The following is a 19,496-nucleotide window of genomic DNA, read 5'->3' as shown; positions in this document are numbered from 1 at the left end:
AATTGAATTTGTTGAATCGGAATCACTAGAGGATTCTGATTTAATGGTTCGTTCCTCAACAATCTCTGTTTGAATGATTGGTGGTTCCGGAGGAAAATTTAATGGTTCAGGATCTATGAATTGTCCCTGAATATTCTCCGGATTCTCAATTGTGAGGTCGGGTTCAAAAAATGGATTATCGGAAATTTGAATTGGAGTACTTGGTTGACTGGATGACGATTCTAAAGAAAAATCAACGGCGGTAATATTAGCTAGATGTCTTGATCTAGTTACAGGTGGTGAACGTATAAAAGGTGGTGAACGTCTTGCTCGGTGCATTCACTGAATATCCTATTAGTTTTTAAAAGGAAAGAAAAAATTATATAAGTTATCCAATTAATAGACTTTTCTGATTTTGCCCACGTTTCGAATAGCCAAAAGATGCAGCAGAGGGGCAGGATTCGTTTGGTCTCAATATAATTGAGGACTGTTTGGCTCCAATAACCCGGTCCACGTACAAATCCAACTATTACTACGAACCAGAAAATTTTGATGTCTATCAATTTAACCACTTAAAATAAATTTTCGTAATTTTAAGAAATTTAGATAAGAAGTAGAATAAAAATCTATGTCCTAAAACTAGAATAGCGAGAAATAAGAAAGAAAAAGAGCGCGTCGAAAAAGGTCGAAAAATAAAAGGCGTCGAAAAATAAGAAAGAAAAAGAGTGACTTATAAAACTTAAAAATACTTGACTAACCCAACCTTATTACTCTCACTAACTTAAAATTATAATCGCAAATTGAGATTACTAATTGGAATGATAATTGATACATAGGTAAAAGGCGTCTAAAAATATTAAAGCTTACAAGTAAAACTATATCCCAAATGGCAATATCTTAAAAAGGAACTAAAACTTAAAAAGGCGTCGCAAAATTCTAAAGCACCTAAATCTTAGTCTAAAGAAAAAGCATTTAAGGAATTTTACGGCAAGGCCTAAAAATCTATAAATAAAAATAACTATGGCAAAAACTAAGTTTAAAACTAAATACGAGCGAAAAATACAAATATTACGCTAAAACAATTAAAAAGGGACAAAATATAAAAATATACTAAAAGTTGTAAAAATTACAATTTTTATAAAAATATTATTTTTATATTATTTATTTTATAAAACTATTAAGTTTATATAAATTAATTAACTAATTAAAACTAAATAATACAAATAATAAAATAACTAACCTAAATAATATAATATATATATAACCTAATTAGGGTTTTAAATTAATAATAATAAATAATACCCGTAATAAATGCTGAATTAGGGTAAACTGTGGCGTGTCAGACGATCTCATGCGATCGCATGAGTTTATGCCTTCGGGCTCATGCGATCGCATGAGCCAGGATTTTGGGCCAGGTTACGGGCTGCTACAGTAGCAGGCCCGAGAGTTTATTTTTTTTTATTGCTGTGTTTATTTTTTCTGTTTTAAATATTTATATAATATATTTTTATAAATTAAATAAAACTTATATTTTTATAAAATAAATATAAAGAAACTTTTATAGAACTTAAATATTTAACAAACTCTTAAAAATATTTATATTTTTGTTTTCTTTTTATATTTTCAAATATTTTAAAACGTATTTTTTTACAAAAGCGTATTTTTTTTATAAAAGTAAACTAAAAAGAAAAATCTTTTTTTATATATATATTAGCGTTGCGCTTCCGGCTTTTAAGCTAGATTATCCCCGGCAGCGGCGCCAAAAATACTTGATAGTTAAAGCTAAGGGGTATAAAATACTATTAAATTTTACAAGAAAATACTATTAAATACGATACAATTTTACTCAAGATATTTATTTATTTATTGAATGGATATACTTAAACCTTGCTACAACACTTATAGGCAGTGTACCTAATCGTACAGTAGTGTAGTTTTTAGTAAGTCCGGTTCGTTCCACAGGGAAAATCTTTTAATCAAAGCTTAACGCTATATTAGTTTTATTTTATAAAAATACAAATATATATATATAAGTAATATTATTATTATAAAGGAGAGTTTTTACCGTTTAATGACTGGTTTGTCGATTTTAAAAACTTTAGTCGCAGTTAAAACAAAATGTAAAATATTGAATAAATAAAAGACTTAATTTAAAGCGTAAAGTAAATAATGATAATGAAATTGCGATAAATAAAAGTGCGATAAAATAACCTTGCGATAATTAAAAGTGCAATTAAATACAATAACAAAAAAATAAAAGTGCGATAATTAGAAGTGCAATTAAATATAAAATAAAGGAAATTAAATATGAAATAAAAGAATTATGCTTATTTAAACTTCCGTAATCATGATGTTTGACGTGTTAATTTTAGTTTTATGCCCATGGGTTAATTGTCCTTTGTCCTGGATTATTTAATATGTCCGTCTGGTTTTTGTCCATAACAGTCCATCAGTCATAAATATAAAGTGCGAGTGTCCTCGTCAAATTATCCTTATACCCGAAGTTAAATATTCCAACTAATTGGGGACTTAAACTGTAACAAGATTTTAATACTTTGTTTAATAATTACACCAGGATGTCGACTGAGTGTAACCCAAGGTTTTAATACTTTGTTATCAATTATGCCAAGTGTCCTTGTACATAATTTCACCCCTGTTTTAATAATTCCATAGACTATTAATCCATTCCCGTGTCCGGTTAAATGAACGATTATTCGTACATATAAATACCCCGCCCATCGTATCCGATTGAGTGTATATGGTTATTTATAGGGACGTCCAATTGTAAACCTTTATATTAAAATTAACAAACTATCATTTAGTTAAACAAATATAAAGCCCATTAATAGCCCATAGTCTAATTTCCACAAGTGTCGTTCTTTTGTCCAAACCCCAATTATGGTACAAAACCCAATTACCCAATTTTAGTAATTAGCCCAACATCATGATTACTTCGTTTTAAATAAGCATAATAATAACTTAGCTACGAGACATTAAATTAAAAAGGTTGAACATAACTTACAATGATTAAAAATAGCGTAGCGTTACACGGACAGAATTTCGACTTACACCCTTACAACATTCGCTAACACACCCTTATTATTAGGATTTAAAATTAAAATTAAAATTAAAATATAAATTATATATACATATACTACGTTTGAGTGAAGAAGAAAAAGATGTGTTTTGTGTTACACCAAAGCTCGATTTTTATAGGCATGTGGGCTGGAACTGTGCACCATGCGATCGCATGGAGTTTCTTCCTCCAGGCCATGCGATCGCATGGCCAGCTGGGGAGAACCACATTTGGTTGTTTTCTTCTGCCGACGTTTATTTAAATATAATATAATATATATATTAATTTTAAGACTTAATTATATATTATATTATATTCATATGCATAGTTGACTTGTAATTTTTAGTCCGTTGCGTCGAGCGTTGAGAGTTGACTCTGGTCCCGGTTCCGAATTTTCGAACGTCCTTGCGAATAATTTAATATCTTGTACTTTGCGTTTTGAATCTTGTACTCTTGTAATTTTGAGACGTTTCTTATCAATAATTGGAACCTTATTGATTGTATTTTGTACTTTTGAGCTTTTTGGTCGTTTGCGTCTTCAATTCGTCGAATCTGTCTTTTGTCTTCACCTTTTATTATTTAAACGAATATCACTTGTAAATAGAACAATTGCAACTAAAAGCTTGTCTTTCTTGAGGAATAATGCTATGAAATATATGTTCGTTTTTAGCATTATCAGGTAATCCCAAGAAATTTCGGCAAGGCCGTCCCATTAATTTTATGAGCCTTGTTCATTAGATAAATAGTAGGCCTTTTTGAGTGGAAAGTAAAAAAAACCCACACACTTATCACTCCTAATATCGCCCATTATGTAAAAGTATTTACTTGTGTATCCATTTGTACATTTCGTTTTCTATGTTTTGGTTAATAACACATTTACTTTTCAAAAGATAGCATTTTAATAATGAATAATAAATATTCAAATACTTTTTTTCTAACGGTCAAAAAATGACTATAAAAATAAAACGAACTCTAGCAAGGCGCTAAGAGAAAATTTCAAAGGCATAGAGCGCCATAAGTTCTAATTTGAAACTAAATGACCTCTACTTTACAAAGGCATAGAGCGCCATAAGTTCTAATTTGAAACTAGATGACCTCTACTTGTAATCCAAAGAAAAGAAAGTAATCTAATGACATCAAAGGACTACTAATGTTACAAAAATACTCGTTAAAAACCACTCCGTTTCGAAACCGCCAAACAGCCCATAAAGACGTGATCACAATAGCAACGATCCGGTTCTTGCCCAAAGTAGATAAACTAATACCTTCGAGCCAAGATATGAACGTGTCCCATGAAGAAAAAGAAGGCATATCACAATCGATCCATGTCCGAACCTTATGCCATAAATCCATGGCCAACGAGCACTCGAAGAACAAATGATCACGAAACTCAATCCCATTATTACATATCGGGCAAACGATGGAGTTAATCTCTATACTTTTCGCGGAGTGTGACGACCCGGAAATTTCCGACCAAATTTAAACTTAATTCTTAATATGATTTCGACACGATAAGCATAGTCTGTAATGTTGAGTCTCAAAAATTTTGAACTATGTTATGAATTCATTTGACCTTCGACTATTTCCGACGATTCACGAACCACTATCTGTACATAAATACATATATATTTATATATATATATATATATATATATATATATATATATATATATATATATATATATATATATATATATATATATATATATATATATATATGTATTAATTTGAAATAGAAATTATGTGATTTAATTCATATGTGTAAATGAAATAATATATGATATTACTATAAATCTATATATATGAAAAGTATATTGAAAAAATATATATATATATATATATATATATATATATGATTTAGAATTTATTTAATAAACGCTCGTAGCACTCGTTGTCATCTTGATAGTTATTAATTAAGTAAAAACGAACTTATGTGATTTTAAAATAAACTGTGATCATAAAATGAGTTATATGAATTCTAGGCTTATTAAAAATATATTTAGAAGCTAATTAATAAATTTCAACACTTTTTATATTTTACTCAGAATCGAGAGGGACAGTTGATGTAATTTTTATCTAATAAATTAATGATCGAATTTTATACCATAATGACTAAAATAAATAAATATAATTACTGTAAAAATATGGGATTTTTCTGAAGACTTTTTATCCGCCACTGATGATCAACGGAGTACGAAATCCGGTCCATGAGAAGCTGTCGGTAGAATTATTATTTAAGTCACATGTTTTAATTCTAAATGATATTATAATAATGTGCCTAATTGATATATGATTATTGATTGAATGATTCGTTTAGTATGTATGATTGTCCTTTGCAAACTCAAACTTATATGAAAAGTGGGTTATAGCTGTGTATATGATTTATATATTATTTATGTGTTCACTTTCCTATCTATAATCTTATATATATTTATATTCATACTATATTCATATAAGATAGATATAAGTATATATTTACATGTGCTTGAGCACTTATAAACCACACACCATCTCCGTCTATCACCACACTTCAACAAGACCCATTGGTCATCACCACCTTCGGTTCTTCCTTGATTCGATAATCATCATCAAACATATAACGGTCGTATTTCTGTTTCGATTCAAACATAGATCACCATCACTTCCATTTTCGAAAGTGTTTCTTCTGTCAAATGCCACCCTACAACCTTCCAACCATCACCCTAGTTCACCGGAGAAACACTTGTCTACAACTGCTACTCTACTCGTTATTTTCTAGTTTCACTTATTTTTTCCTCGTTAAACTAAACCCATTATCAAACAACAAGAATTCTTATTTTTTTTTCAGTGTTGTATCTGCTAATCCTATTTTGATCGACCCATCTATATTTCTATTTCCTGTATTGTTCCAACAACCATCAACACAACATCACAAGCCCATTCAAAACGTCACCATTAAAACCACCCATGATGTTCTATATTTTTTTGGTTGCTGCTGCAAATAACGGTTAGTGAATCACCATACCAACATCATACTGCTATGCTACTGTGTAAGTTCCTGTTTCTATCCGAATTACAACCAAAACCATCGAATATATAATATTACAACTGCTATTATCTTCGGTTTATACTTATTTTAAACACCATGAAACCACTACAAAAACCACAATCTCTCATCTGCTAAATCAAACAGCTATTGTTGACCATTATCATCTTCAAACTATCATCACGTGCACTTTTGTTATTGGTTTCTGTTTTTCGGTTTCATCGAACCAAAACACAAACACATTCGCACCAACCTTCTTTATTTTTCTGCTTTGCTATTATTCCTCAGATCATTTTAAATTATTTATGTTGCTTTCGATGGGCCAAGTTACAGCTGGTCTAGTTAGGTAACCTTTTGTGATTGAAACAAATGTAATATATAAATCAAATATTACAGCGAAGATGGCATTTTATTCCAGCTGTATCCTTCATTATTTGTCTGTTATTATATTGATAATGGATGATGACGTGAGAATGATTCTGTTACATTATTCCAATATAAACGAAACCCTTTATACATTTAGTAGATGGGCTGCTAAACGGGTTTTGATCTAATGAACTATGGACTTCCTTTAAACGAATTGGATTATACAACTTGGGCCACGACTGCAAGCCCATCATACTATTTTCTCGATTCGATGTCAACGCATATACACTTGTTTCAAAACTATGATGATAATAATCATAGGCGTAAGTGATTTGATTTGATGATGATGATGTATAATTTATGATTTTATGTGACCGTAATCGTGATTAGAAGGATGATGAAGATAGAATTTTAATTAGATGATGATGATAATAATCATATGATGGCCATATGATTATGATATGATTATGATTATGATTATATTATGATTATGATTAGAAGAATGATGATGGGATTATATTGATGATAGTATAGATGATCGTGATTTATTGTAGTTAAGAATGAGGATGATTATGTTAATCAAGATGTTAATCAAATGGCTTATGATAATAACAAGGAAGATGAATTGGTGATTATCGATTTATGTATGAAGAAGAAAAAGAATTAGAAAATAGATGGTACAGCTTATATAAATTAGTTTAGGATATGAATCAGAAAAATGGATATGGTGAAATGGTTTGATGGTGTTATGGGTTTAACCGAGAGGTCTCAAGTTCGGGCTTGGGCACGGGCATTTTTATTTTTTTTTTGAAAAAGAAGAAGAAAGGGAAACACGAAGAAAAGGGGTTATATAAATAATAGTATCATAATAATTAGAAATAAAACAGACAGAGTTATGGTTAAGGATGTCATTGGGTTAGCGGGACGTCGCGGGTTCAAACTCGGACTTGGGCATTTTTTATAGGACTAATTCTTTGAGGTAGTTTACTTATTACTCATTATTATTATTATTATTATTATTATTATTATTATTATTATTATTATTATTATTATTGTTGTTGTTGTTGTTGTTATTATTATTATTGTTATTATCATTAAAATTAAAATTAATATTTTAATTAAAAGTATAACTATCATTATTATTATCATTATTACTATCATTATTACTATTTTCATTAACATGATTTTTATATATAATTTTATTTACATTATTTCATTATCACTATTATTATCATTAGTATTATTATTATTATTACAGTATTATTATTTCTACTACAAACATAATAACATTATTATATAAATATTGCATATAACAAATTACTGATTTTTGATATAGTACCAACTACATATAAATATATATATATATATATATATATATATATATATATATATATATATATATATATATATATATATATATAGTAATATAACTATATATATGAATATTGATTATTTACAAAATAACTGTATATAAAATATAAGTGAAGATATAAAATATAAATAAATTATATATATATTTATATAACTACAACACATAATATATAAATATTATGTAGGAGGAATTATGTGATTATATGTGTTAATATATATACTTAATATGGGTTCGTGAATCCGAGGTCAACCTTGCACTTGTTCAATGACGTTATATGTATTTTTACTACGAAATACAGTATTGTGAGTTTCATTTGCTCCCTTTTTAAATGTTTTTGCAATATATATTTTTGGGACTGAGAATACATGCGCTGCTTTTATAAATGTTTTACGAAATAGACACAAGTAATCGAAACTACATTATATGGTTGAATGATCGAAAACGAATATGCCCCTTTTTAGTCTGGTAATCTAAGAATTAGGGAACAGACACCCTAATTGACGCGAATCCTAAAGATAGATCTATCGGGCCCAACAAGCCCCATCCAAAGTACCGGATGCTTTAGTACTTCGAAATTTATCATGTCCGAAGGGAGTCCCGGAATGATGGGGATATTCTATATGCATCTTGTGAGTGTCGATTACCAGATGTTCAATCCATATGAATGATTTTTGTCTCTATGTATGGGATGAGAAATGGAAATGAAATCTTGTGGTCTATTATATTATTGGAAATTATTGTTTATGATAAACTAATGAACTCACCAACCTTTTGGTTGACACTTTAAAGCATGTTTATTCTCAGGTACGAAAGAAATCTTCCGCTGTGCATTTGCTCATTTTAGAGATATTACTTGGAGTCATTCATGACATATTTCAAAAGACGTTGCATTCGAGTCGTTGAGTTCATCAAGATTATTATTAAGTCAATTATAGTTGGATATATTATGAAATGGTATGCATACCGTCAACTTTCGATGCGAAGAAAGTTTGTCTTTTAAAAACGAATGCAATGTTTGTAAAATGTATCATATAGGGGTCAAGTACCTCGCGATGTAACCAAATGTAATGTATTCGTCCAGATGGATTAGGACAGGTCATTTCACGGAGAGGTTCAAACGAACAGGCAGAGAATCGAATCTAAATCGCCAAATAAAAACATTAACCTTTCTTGGTAGGAATTTGAACCAAATGGTTTATACATGCGCAGTAGGGAGGATCACTCGGTCGATGAACTCCCTAGCTTTTTTAACGTAGAACAGACCATCAATGGAGATCGAACAAGCCCATCTATCCTCACGATCCGACAAAGAACAAATGTTGAGCTCGTCAACTAAAGAAGCTAGAGATTATTCATTTCTACTCCCAATAACCTCTCTCAACCAAACCCATTTCCATTCCCCATTTTCCCATTTATCAGCTAACATATCATCTTTATTCAAGTCCAGGTGAAATAACCGATTAAATCTAGTCAATAAACTAGAATTCCCGCACCAAATGTCATGCCAAAAATGAATGTTTCTACCATTACCAACATCCATACGAAACAAGTTAGAAAGGAGAAGGCCATCCGAGATAACTGTTGAACATGTCTACACAATGTCATTCCACACACTTGTACACATACCCGAGGTTGTATCAAAATGTTACTGTGGATAGATTTGATTGTAACAGACTGAAACCCGGGCTAGTTGTAAGTGGACTATTTTGCCCTTAGGGTTTTATTATGTGTTTTATATGCTTTTATTTTAATTGTGAATAGTGTTATTTTATTATTTGGTTAAAGACCAGTTTGTGACAAGGGTGACAGAACAGGTTTGTTTATTTAATTTGGACTCCGTTAGGGCCGCCTAACGAGGTACGAAAGATTTTAGATAACTGATAAATACCCGTGTGTTGTGGGGTATGAGGTTTTAACCCCAAAATAAGTGAATGACCAGCACATTTCCTCTCATTTGTTCTTGAACTTTCCTCCCACTCACTCTCACCTAACTTCACCTCCTTCAAACAACCCTAAATCATTTGATCTCGAATTGAAGCTTGATTTTAGTGTCAAATCGTTCCTTGTGTTGTTGTGATTCTAACAAGGTAAAGTTTGTTTGATTTCGTGATCAAATCAGTGTCAAAATGGGTGTTTTAGTTAAGTTTTATGAAAGTGGATTTTGATGTCAAAATTGGTTCAATTTGTTGTTGTTTGTGCATAAAGGTTGTGGGTTTATGTTTCTAAATATTTTGTGTACAAGATGTGTTCAGTTTTGAGGTTAAAAACGTGACCAAAGTCGAAATTTGGTGATTTGGGTGTGAAACCCGTCACTTTGCTGCTGTTGCAGCTGATGAACTACCTTCAGCCGATGGTCGTTGACCATCGACCGATGGAGAGGGACGATCGGCCGGTGGACAAGACCATCGACCGATAATGTATGACTTTTGACCAGCAGATGTAATCTTGAAATTGATTTTTACATGATTAAATGTTTATATATATTAAATGAAATTGATTTTTACATGATTAAATGTTTCCAACATGTTAAGCAATCAAACTTGTTAAGATTTGATTATTTAAAATGAGTTTCATGTAGACAATTGACCACCCAAGTTGACCGGCGATTCACGAACGTTAAAACTTGTAAAAATGACATGACGATATATATATGGATATACATATAGTTAACATGAGATTATGATAAGTGAGTATCTCCATAAGTATATTAATAATGAGTTATATACATAAAAACAAGACTACTAACTTAAGGATTTCGAAACGAGACATATATGTAACGATTATCGTTGTAACGACATTTAAATGTATATATATCATATTAAGATATATTAATATATCATAATATCATGATAAGATAATAATTTAACATCTCAATAGATATAATAAACAATGGGTTAACAACATTAAATGAGATTGTTAACTTAAAGGTTTCAAAACAACACTTACATGTAACGACTAACGATGATTTAACGACTCAGTTAAAATCTATATACATGTAGTGTATTTAGATGTATTAATATACTTTTGGAAGACTTCAAGACATATATCAAAACACTAATAATTAACGAAAATGGGTACAGTTACATTCCCATTCTTTTTTCATCAAGAATTCTAGTCGTATTCATACCCGTATTATACACAGCTTCTAGACGTACTTACTGTGGGTATATACCAATAGGAACTAGCATGGGATTCCACTCTTGATTATGTCATGTATGACTAATCAATTTTAACTTCTACCATGAACTAGTCAACTAACTAGAACTCCTTTTAACCCCACTCACCACTTACCACTCACCATTCACTCCATTTCACTTCCAATTCTCTTTCTAATTCTCTCTCAACACACACACACACACACTTATGAACGAATTTTTCTAGTAGCTAATCATCATCTTCATCAAAAAATTACTTCAAGAATCAAGCTATAATCATCTTAGGAAGAACACTTCAAGAACACTTCGAAAATCCTTTCAAGTTTACTAGTTTACATCCAAGATTTCTAATCCATTCCAAGTAATCATCTAAGATCAAGAAACCTTTGTTATTTACAGTAGGTTATATTTATTATTCAAGGTAATAATCATATTTAAACTTTGATTCAATTTCTATAACTATAAACTATCTTAATTCGAGTAAAAATCTTACTTGAACTTGTTTTTGTGTCATGATCCTACTTCAAGAACTTTCAAGCCATCCAAGATCCTTTGAAGCTAGATCATTTCTTGTCACTTCCAGTAGGTTTACCTACTAAACTTAAGGTAGTAATGATGTTCATAACATCATTCGATTCATACATATAAAACTATCTTATTCGAAGATCTAAACTTGTAATCACTAGAACATAGTTTAGTTAATTCTAAACTTGTTCGCAAATAAAGTTAATCCTTCTAACTTGACTTTTAAAATCAACTAAACACATTTTCTATATCTATATGATATGCTAACTTAATGATTTAAAACCCGAAAACATGAAAAACACCGTAAAACCGGACATACGCCGTCGTAGTAACACCGCGGGCTGTTTTGGGTTTGATAATTAAAAACTATGATAAACTTTGATTTAAAAGTTGTTCTTCTGAGAAAATGATTTTTCTTATGAACATGAAACTATATCCAAAAATCATGGTTAAACTCAAAGTGGAAGTATGTTTTTCAAAATGGTCATCAAGACGTCGTTCTTTCGACTGAAATGACTACCTCTTACAAAAACGACTTGTAACATCTATTTATGACTATAAACCTATACTTTTTCTGTATATATTCATAAAATAGAGTTCAATATGAAACCATAGCAATTTTATTCACTCAAAACGGATTTAAAACGAAGAAGTTATGGGTAAAACAAGATTGGATATTTTTTGATTGTTGTAGCTACGGGAAATATTGTAACAATTCTATACAATCATAACTTAACAAACGTATATTGTATTATTCATGTATTCTAATATATATTATGTAATCATGATATACCATAGACACGTATACAATGTTTTGACATATCATATCGACCCATCTATATAATATATTTTGGAACAACCATAGACACTCTATATGCAGTAATGTTGGAGTTAGCTATACAGGGTTGACGTTGATTCCAAAATAATATATATAGTTTGAGTTGTGATATAGCCTGAGGCTTGTATACACTGGGTCATGGATTGATCCAAGATAATTTATATTTATTTCTGTACATCTAACTATGGACAACTAGTTGTAGGTTATTAACGAGGACAGCTGACTTAATAAGCTTAAAAGATTATAACGTATTAAAAAATGTTGTAAATATATTTTGAGCATACTTTGATATATATGTACATATTTGTATAGGTTCGTGAATCGACCAGTGACCAAGTCTTACTTCCCGATGAAGTAAAAATCTGTGAAAGTGAGTTATAGTCTCACTTTTAAAATCTAATATTTTGGGATGAGAATACATGCAGTTTTATAAATGTTTTACGAAATAGACACAAATAAATGAAACTACATTATATGGGTGAATGATCGAAGCCGAATATGCCCCTTTTGCTTGGTAACCTAAGAATTAGTAAACCGATCTACTAATTGACGCGAATCCTAAAGATAGATCTATAGGGCCTAACGAACCCCATCCAAAGTACCGGATGCTTTAGTACTTCGAATTCGTTTATATCATGTCCGAAGGATTTCCCGGAATGATAGGGGATATTCTTATATGCATCTTGTTAATGTCGGTTACCAGGTGTTCACCATATGAATGATTTTTATCTCTATGTATGGGATGTATATTGAAATATGAAATCTTGTGGTCTATTATTGCGATTTGATAAATATATAAGTTAAACCTATAACTCACCAACATTTTTGTTGACGTTTTAAGCATGTTTATTCTCAGGTGATTATTAAGAGCTTCCGCTGTTGCATACTAAAATAAGGACAAGATTTGGAGTCCATGCTTGTATGATATTGTGTAAAAACTGCATTCAAGAAACTTATTTTTGATGTAATATATTCTTATTGTAAACCATTATGTAATGGTCGTGTGTAAACAGTATATTTTAGATTATCATTATTTGATAATCTACGTAATGCTTTTTAAACCTTTATCGATAAAATAAAGGTTATGCTTGTTTTAAAAAATGAATGCAGTCTTTGAAAAACGTCTCATATAGAGGTCAAAACCTCGCGATGAAATCAATTAATATGGAACGTTTATAATCAATATGAACGGGACATTTCAGTTGGTATCAGAGCGTTGGTCTTAGAGAACCAGAAATTTGCATTAGTGTGTCTTATCGATTGCTTAACACTTTTGTTGGAAACTATATATTATTAACATGTAAATATTATGTGATATATTAACCTCTTAATGTGTTTGATATTGTGTGATAGATGTCTACCTCTAGTACAAATCCCATTGATTCACCTAATAATAATGAAGAGTCGAATATATTTTGGGAAGATTCACAAATTCCCGAAGAGGAACCGGAAGAGGAGGAACCGGAAGAAGAGGAACCAGAAGAGGATGAATCGGAAGAGGAGGAACCAGAAGAAGAAGAGGTTCCGGAGGAAGAAATAGTGATACCTACAGTAAATCGTTTAAATAAAAGAAAATTCTCAACCAACGGACCAAAGTTAAAAATGGTCAATGGTGTTTCTACCGAGGAAGTAAAATATTGGGAAGATTACCAATTTTCCGATGAATCGGATCCCGATGAGGATTTCGATGATGTTATAGAAATCACCTCGACCCAATTTAATATAGCAAAAGAAAATAATAAGGGAAAATGTATAAAAATAGAGAAACCCGATTCCAACCCCAATGAGCTTTATATGTATCGGCAACATCCGTATTTTCTAAAGTGTAACAATAACCCGGGAACCTCTAAACCACCAGGTTTTTCTAAACCATTATGAAAAACGACGCCTCGTATTAGAGGAACACCATATATCCCTGGAAAATTAGGAAAGCGAACCAAGTCCGAAGAAGAAGAAACCAGTGATTCAGATTAGGGAGTTGTAATCATGTTGTATATTATATGTATTATAGTGTGCTTGTACTTTTATGTTCTATGTAAAAATTGCTTGTATTGTTTGTTAATTATCTTTTATGAATCTAATCCTTGTCTATTTTACAGTATAAAAACAAAATGGACGTTAAGGGTAGAAAACCGAATATTTTAGAAGACCTACCAGAGGATATGATTGAGGAAATCTTGTCTAGAGTCAGTCAGAGTTCATCAGCACATTTAGTTATGGCGAAATTAACTTGTCAAACATTTGAAAGACTTTCCAGAAATGCCTTAGTTTATAAAAGGCTTTCCTTTGATAGGTGGGGTATATCACATTGGGGAGACCGTAAGTTACGCCGTGTTTTCTTTAAAGCATTAAATGCGGGGAACCCAAATGCAATTTTACGCTACGGGTTAAGAACCTATTTTGACTCAACATATCCCAACATAGGATTTCGCGAGTTAGAAAGAGCTTCTAACATGCAACATAAAGAAGCATGTTATACTTACGGGTTAGGGATGTTCGCTTCTTACCAAAGTGAGAAAAAGAATATCGGGTTACAACTTTTAAATAAAACCTTTCCACAAGTGACGGATTCAGTAGTTGGGGTGAGAAACAAGGTTTTTAGATTATTACGGGGCTGTTGGACATTACGAAACCCTCGTCCTTTGACGACATTACAACATGCTGCCTAGCCAATGGTCATAACGGTTATTTTCCACAAGACCAAGCATGGGAAGTCGTCTTAGTAAAACCAGAATGCATGACTTGTTTCTGGACTTATGAATTACGTGTCTTTATTTCCTTTGCTGAACAACTTGCGTATTAGCTAGATTTATCTTCAAAATTGTCATGTATCAAAGTGTAATATATTTCATGTTATATGTAATATAGCGAAGTTGTAAGTTTGAAGAATATTTGTATGTGATATATTATTATAATCAGTTTTTCATATGGAATTGTAGTAGTTGAATTGTCTATTAGCTACTAAGTATGAACTTAACGGGTAGGTAGTACCCGAATTTAAACTTATAAAACGCTAATATGAAGAAAAAACTTTTATAAATAAGTTCATATTATGCTACGAAATACTATTGACTACTCTTAATATTCTGTATGACTAACTCGATTCAGTTGGCTATTTTGAAGGAAATGGCACCGACTACTCGACAAACGATGAATATGAGCGAAGAGAAATTTCGTACTTTTCTTGCTGCAAACATAGCTGCAGTACAAGCTGCGCTACATACCAACAATAACTTTGAATCTAGCAATGCAGCTAACGACGCAAGAAATCGTATAGGATGCACCTACAAAGAATTCACTGCCTGCAAACCTTTGGAATTTGATGGAACCGAAGGACCAATTGGATTGAAACGGTGGACCGAGAAAGTCGAATCGGTGTTTGCCATAAGTAAGTGTACTGAAGAGGACAAAGTTAAGTACGCTACGCATACCTTCACAGGTACTGCGTTAACGTGGTGGAACACCTATCTTGAACAGGTAGGACAAAATGCTGCTTACGCATTACCGTGGTCGGCATTCAAGCAATTGATGAACGAGCAGTACCGTCCTAGAAACGAAGTCAATAAACTCAAGGCAGAATTTAGAGAGTTACGAACACAAGGGTTCGACGTTACCACATATGAACGACGATTCACAGAGTTGTGCCTATTGTGTCCGGGAGCATTCGAAGATGAAGAAGAGAAGATCGACGCGTTTGTAAAAGGGTTACCAGTAAGGATTCAAGAAGATGTGAGTTCACACGAGCCCGCTTCTATACAGAAGGCAAGTCAAATGGCTCATAAACTCATAAATTATATTGAGGGAAGAATTAAAGAGCAGGTGGCCGAAGAAGCCAACACGAAACAACTCAAGAGGAAGTGGGAGGAAAACGGTGACAAGAGTCACCAGTACAACAACAACAATTACAACAACAATCGCAACAACTATCCCAACAACCGCAACAACAATCACAACAATAACCGCAATCCTAACAATAACTACAACAAACATCCCAACAACAACAACAACTACAACAGCCGTTTCAACAACAATAACAATCCCAAAAACAACCTCAATAACAACAACGGCAACAAAAACCAAAAACAGCCATGTCATAGGTGTGAAGAAAATCATCAGGGGTTTTGTACGACATTTTGCAACAGGTGTAAAAGAAATGGTCATAGCGCGACAAAGTGTGAGGTCTACGGACCAAAGTTTAACAGAACTAAAGGAACAAATAATGTCGGAACAAGTAATGCCGAAACGAATAGTGTCGGAGCAAGTAATACCAACGCTGTTTGTTATAAATGTGGAAAACCGGGCCACATTATTAGAAATTGCCCAAATCAGGGGAATACTAATGGGCAGGGCCGTGGAAGAGTTTTCAATATTAATGCGGCAGAAGCACAGGAAGACCGGAGCTTGTTACGGGTACGTTTCTTATTGACGATAAATCTGCTTATGTTTTATTTGATTCGGGTGCAGATAGAAGCTATTTGAGTAGAGAATTTTGTTCTAAATTAAGTTGCCCATTGACGCCTTTGGATAGTAAATTTTTACTCGAATTAGCAAACGGTAAATTAATTTCAGCAGATAATATATGTCGGGAGAGAGAAATTAAACCGGGGGAGGAAACGTTTAAAATTGATTTAATACCAGTCGAGTTAGGAAGTTTTGATGTAATAATTGGCATGGACTGGTTGAAAAAGGTGAGAGCAGAGATCGTTTGTTACAAAAATGCGATTCGCATTATGCGTGAAAAAGGAAAACCTTTAATGGTGTACGGAGAAAAGAGCAACGCGAAGTTAAATCTTATTAGTAGTTTGAAGGCGCAAAAACTAATAAGAAAAGGTTGTTACGCCATTCTAGCACACATCGAGGAAGTTAAACCTGAAGAAAAGAACATCAATGATGTTCCCGTCGCAAAAGAATTTCCCGATGTATTTCTGAAAGAATTACCGGGACTACCTCCGCACCGATCTGTTGAATTTCAGATAGATCTTGTACCAGGAGCTGCACCAATAGCTCGTGCTCCATGCAGACTTGCACCCAGTGAGATGAAGGAACTCCAAAGCCAATTACAAGAACTTTTAGAGCGTGGTTTCATTCGACCAAGCACATCACCGTGGGGAGCTCCTGTTTTGTTTGTCAAGAAGAAGGATGGTACATTTAGGTTGTGTATCGACTACCGAGAGTTGAACAAACTTACCATTAAGAACCGCTACCTACTACCAATAATCGACAACTTATTTGATCAACTACAAGGCTCGTCGGTTTATTCGAAGATCGATTTACGTTCCGGGTATCATCAAATGCGGGTGAAGGAGGATGATATTCCGAAGACTGCTTTTAGGACGCGTTACGGTCATTATGAGTTTATGGTTATGCCGTTTGGTTTAACTAACGCACCAGCTGTGTTCATGGACCTCATGAACCGAGTGTGTGGGCCATACCTTGACAAGTTTGTCATTGTTTTCATCGATGACATACTTATTTACTCAAAGAATGACCAAGAGCACGAAGAACATTTGAGAAAAGTGCTAGAGTTGTTAAGAAAGGAAAAACTGTACGCTAAGTTTTCAAAGTGTGCATTTTGGTTGGAAGAAGTTCAATTCCTCGGTCACATAGTGAACAAAGAAGGTATTCAGGTGGATTCAGCAAAGATTGAAATCGTTGAAAAGTGGGAAACCCCGAAAACTCCGAAACACATACGCCAGTTTTTAGGACTAGCTGGTTACTACAGAGGGTTCATCCAAGACTTTTCCAGAATAGCAAAACCCTTAACTGCATTAACGCATAAAGGGAGAAAATTTGAATGGAAGGATGAACAAGAAAAAGCGTTTCAATTGTTGAAGAAAAAGTAAACTACGGCACCTATATTGTCATTACCTGAAAGGAATGATGATTTTGTGATATATTGTGACGCCTCAAAGCAAGGTCTCGGTTGTGTATTAATGCAACGAACGAAAGTAATTGCTTATACGTCTAGACAATGGAAGATTCACGAATAGAATTATACGACGCATGATTTGGAATTAGGCGCGGTTGTTTTTGCATTAAAGACTTGGAGGCACTACTTATATGGGGTCAAAAGTATTATATATATCGACCACAAAAGTCTTCAACACATATTTAATCAGAAACAACTGAACATGAGCAGCGCAGGTGGATTGAATTGTTGAATGATTACGACTTTGAGATTCGTTACCACCCAGGGAAGGCAAATGTGGTAGCCGACGTCTTGAGCAGAAACGACAGCGAACCCATTCGTGTAAAATCTATGAATATAATGATTCACACTAACCTTACTACTCAAATAAAGGAGGCGCAACAAGGAGTTTTAAAAGAGGGAAACTTAAAGGATAAAATACCCAAAGGATTGGAGAAACATCTTAATATTCGGGAAGACGGAACCCGGTATAGGGCTGAAAGAATTTGGGTACCAAAATTTGGAGATATGAGAGAAATGGTACTTAGAGAAGCTCATAAAACCAGATACTCAATACATCCTGGAACGGGGAAGATGTACAAGGATCTCAAGAAACATTTTTGGTGGCCAGGTATGAAAGCCGACGTTGCTAAATACGTAGGAGAATATTTGACGTGTTCTAAGGTCAAAGCTGAGCATCAGAAACCATCAAGTCTACTTCAACAACCCGAAATCCCCGAATGGAAATGGGAAAACATTACCATGGATTTCATCACTAAATTGCCAAGGACTGCAAGTGATTTTGATACTATTTGGGTAATAGTTGATCGTCTCACCAAATCAGCACACTTCCTGCCAATAAGAGAAGATGACAAGATGAAGAAGTTAGCACGACTGTATTTGAAGGAAGTCGTCTCCAAACATGGAATACCAATCTCTATTATCTCTGATAGGGATGGCAGGTTTATTTCAAGATTCTGGCAGATATTACAGCAAGCATTAGGAACTCGTCTGGACATGAGTACTGCATATCATCCACAAACTGATGGGCAGAGCGAAAGGACAATACAAACGCTTGAAGACATGCTACGAGCATGTGTTATTGATTTCGGAAACAGTTGGGATCTACATCTACCGTTAGCAGAATTTTCCTACAACAACAGCTACCATTCAAGCATTGAGATGGCGCCGTTTGAAGCACTTTATGGTAGAAAGTGCAGGTCTCCGATTTGTTGGAGTGAAGTGGGGGATA

This window comes from Rutidosis leptorrhynchoides, chromosome 8, assembly GCF_046630445.1.
Source record: "Rutidosis leptorrhynchoides isolate AG116_Rl617_1_P2 chromosome 8, CSIRO_AGI_Rlap_v1, whole genome shotgun sequence".
Lineage (NCBI taxonomy): Eukaryota > Viridiplantae > Streptophyta > Magnoliopsida > Asterales > Asteraceae > Rutidosis > Rutidosis leptorrhynchoides.
The sequence above is the reverse complement of the archived record's forward strand: the minus strand, read 5'-3'. Positions refer to the sequence as shown.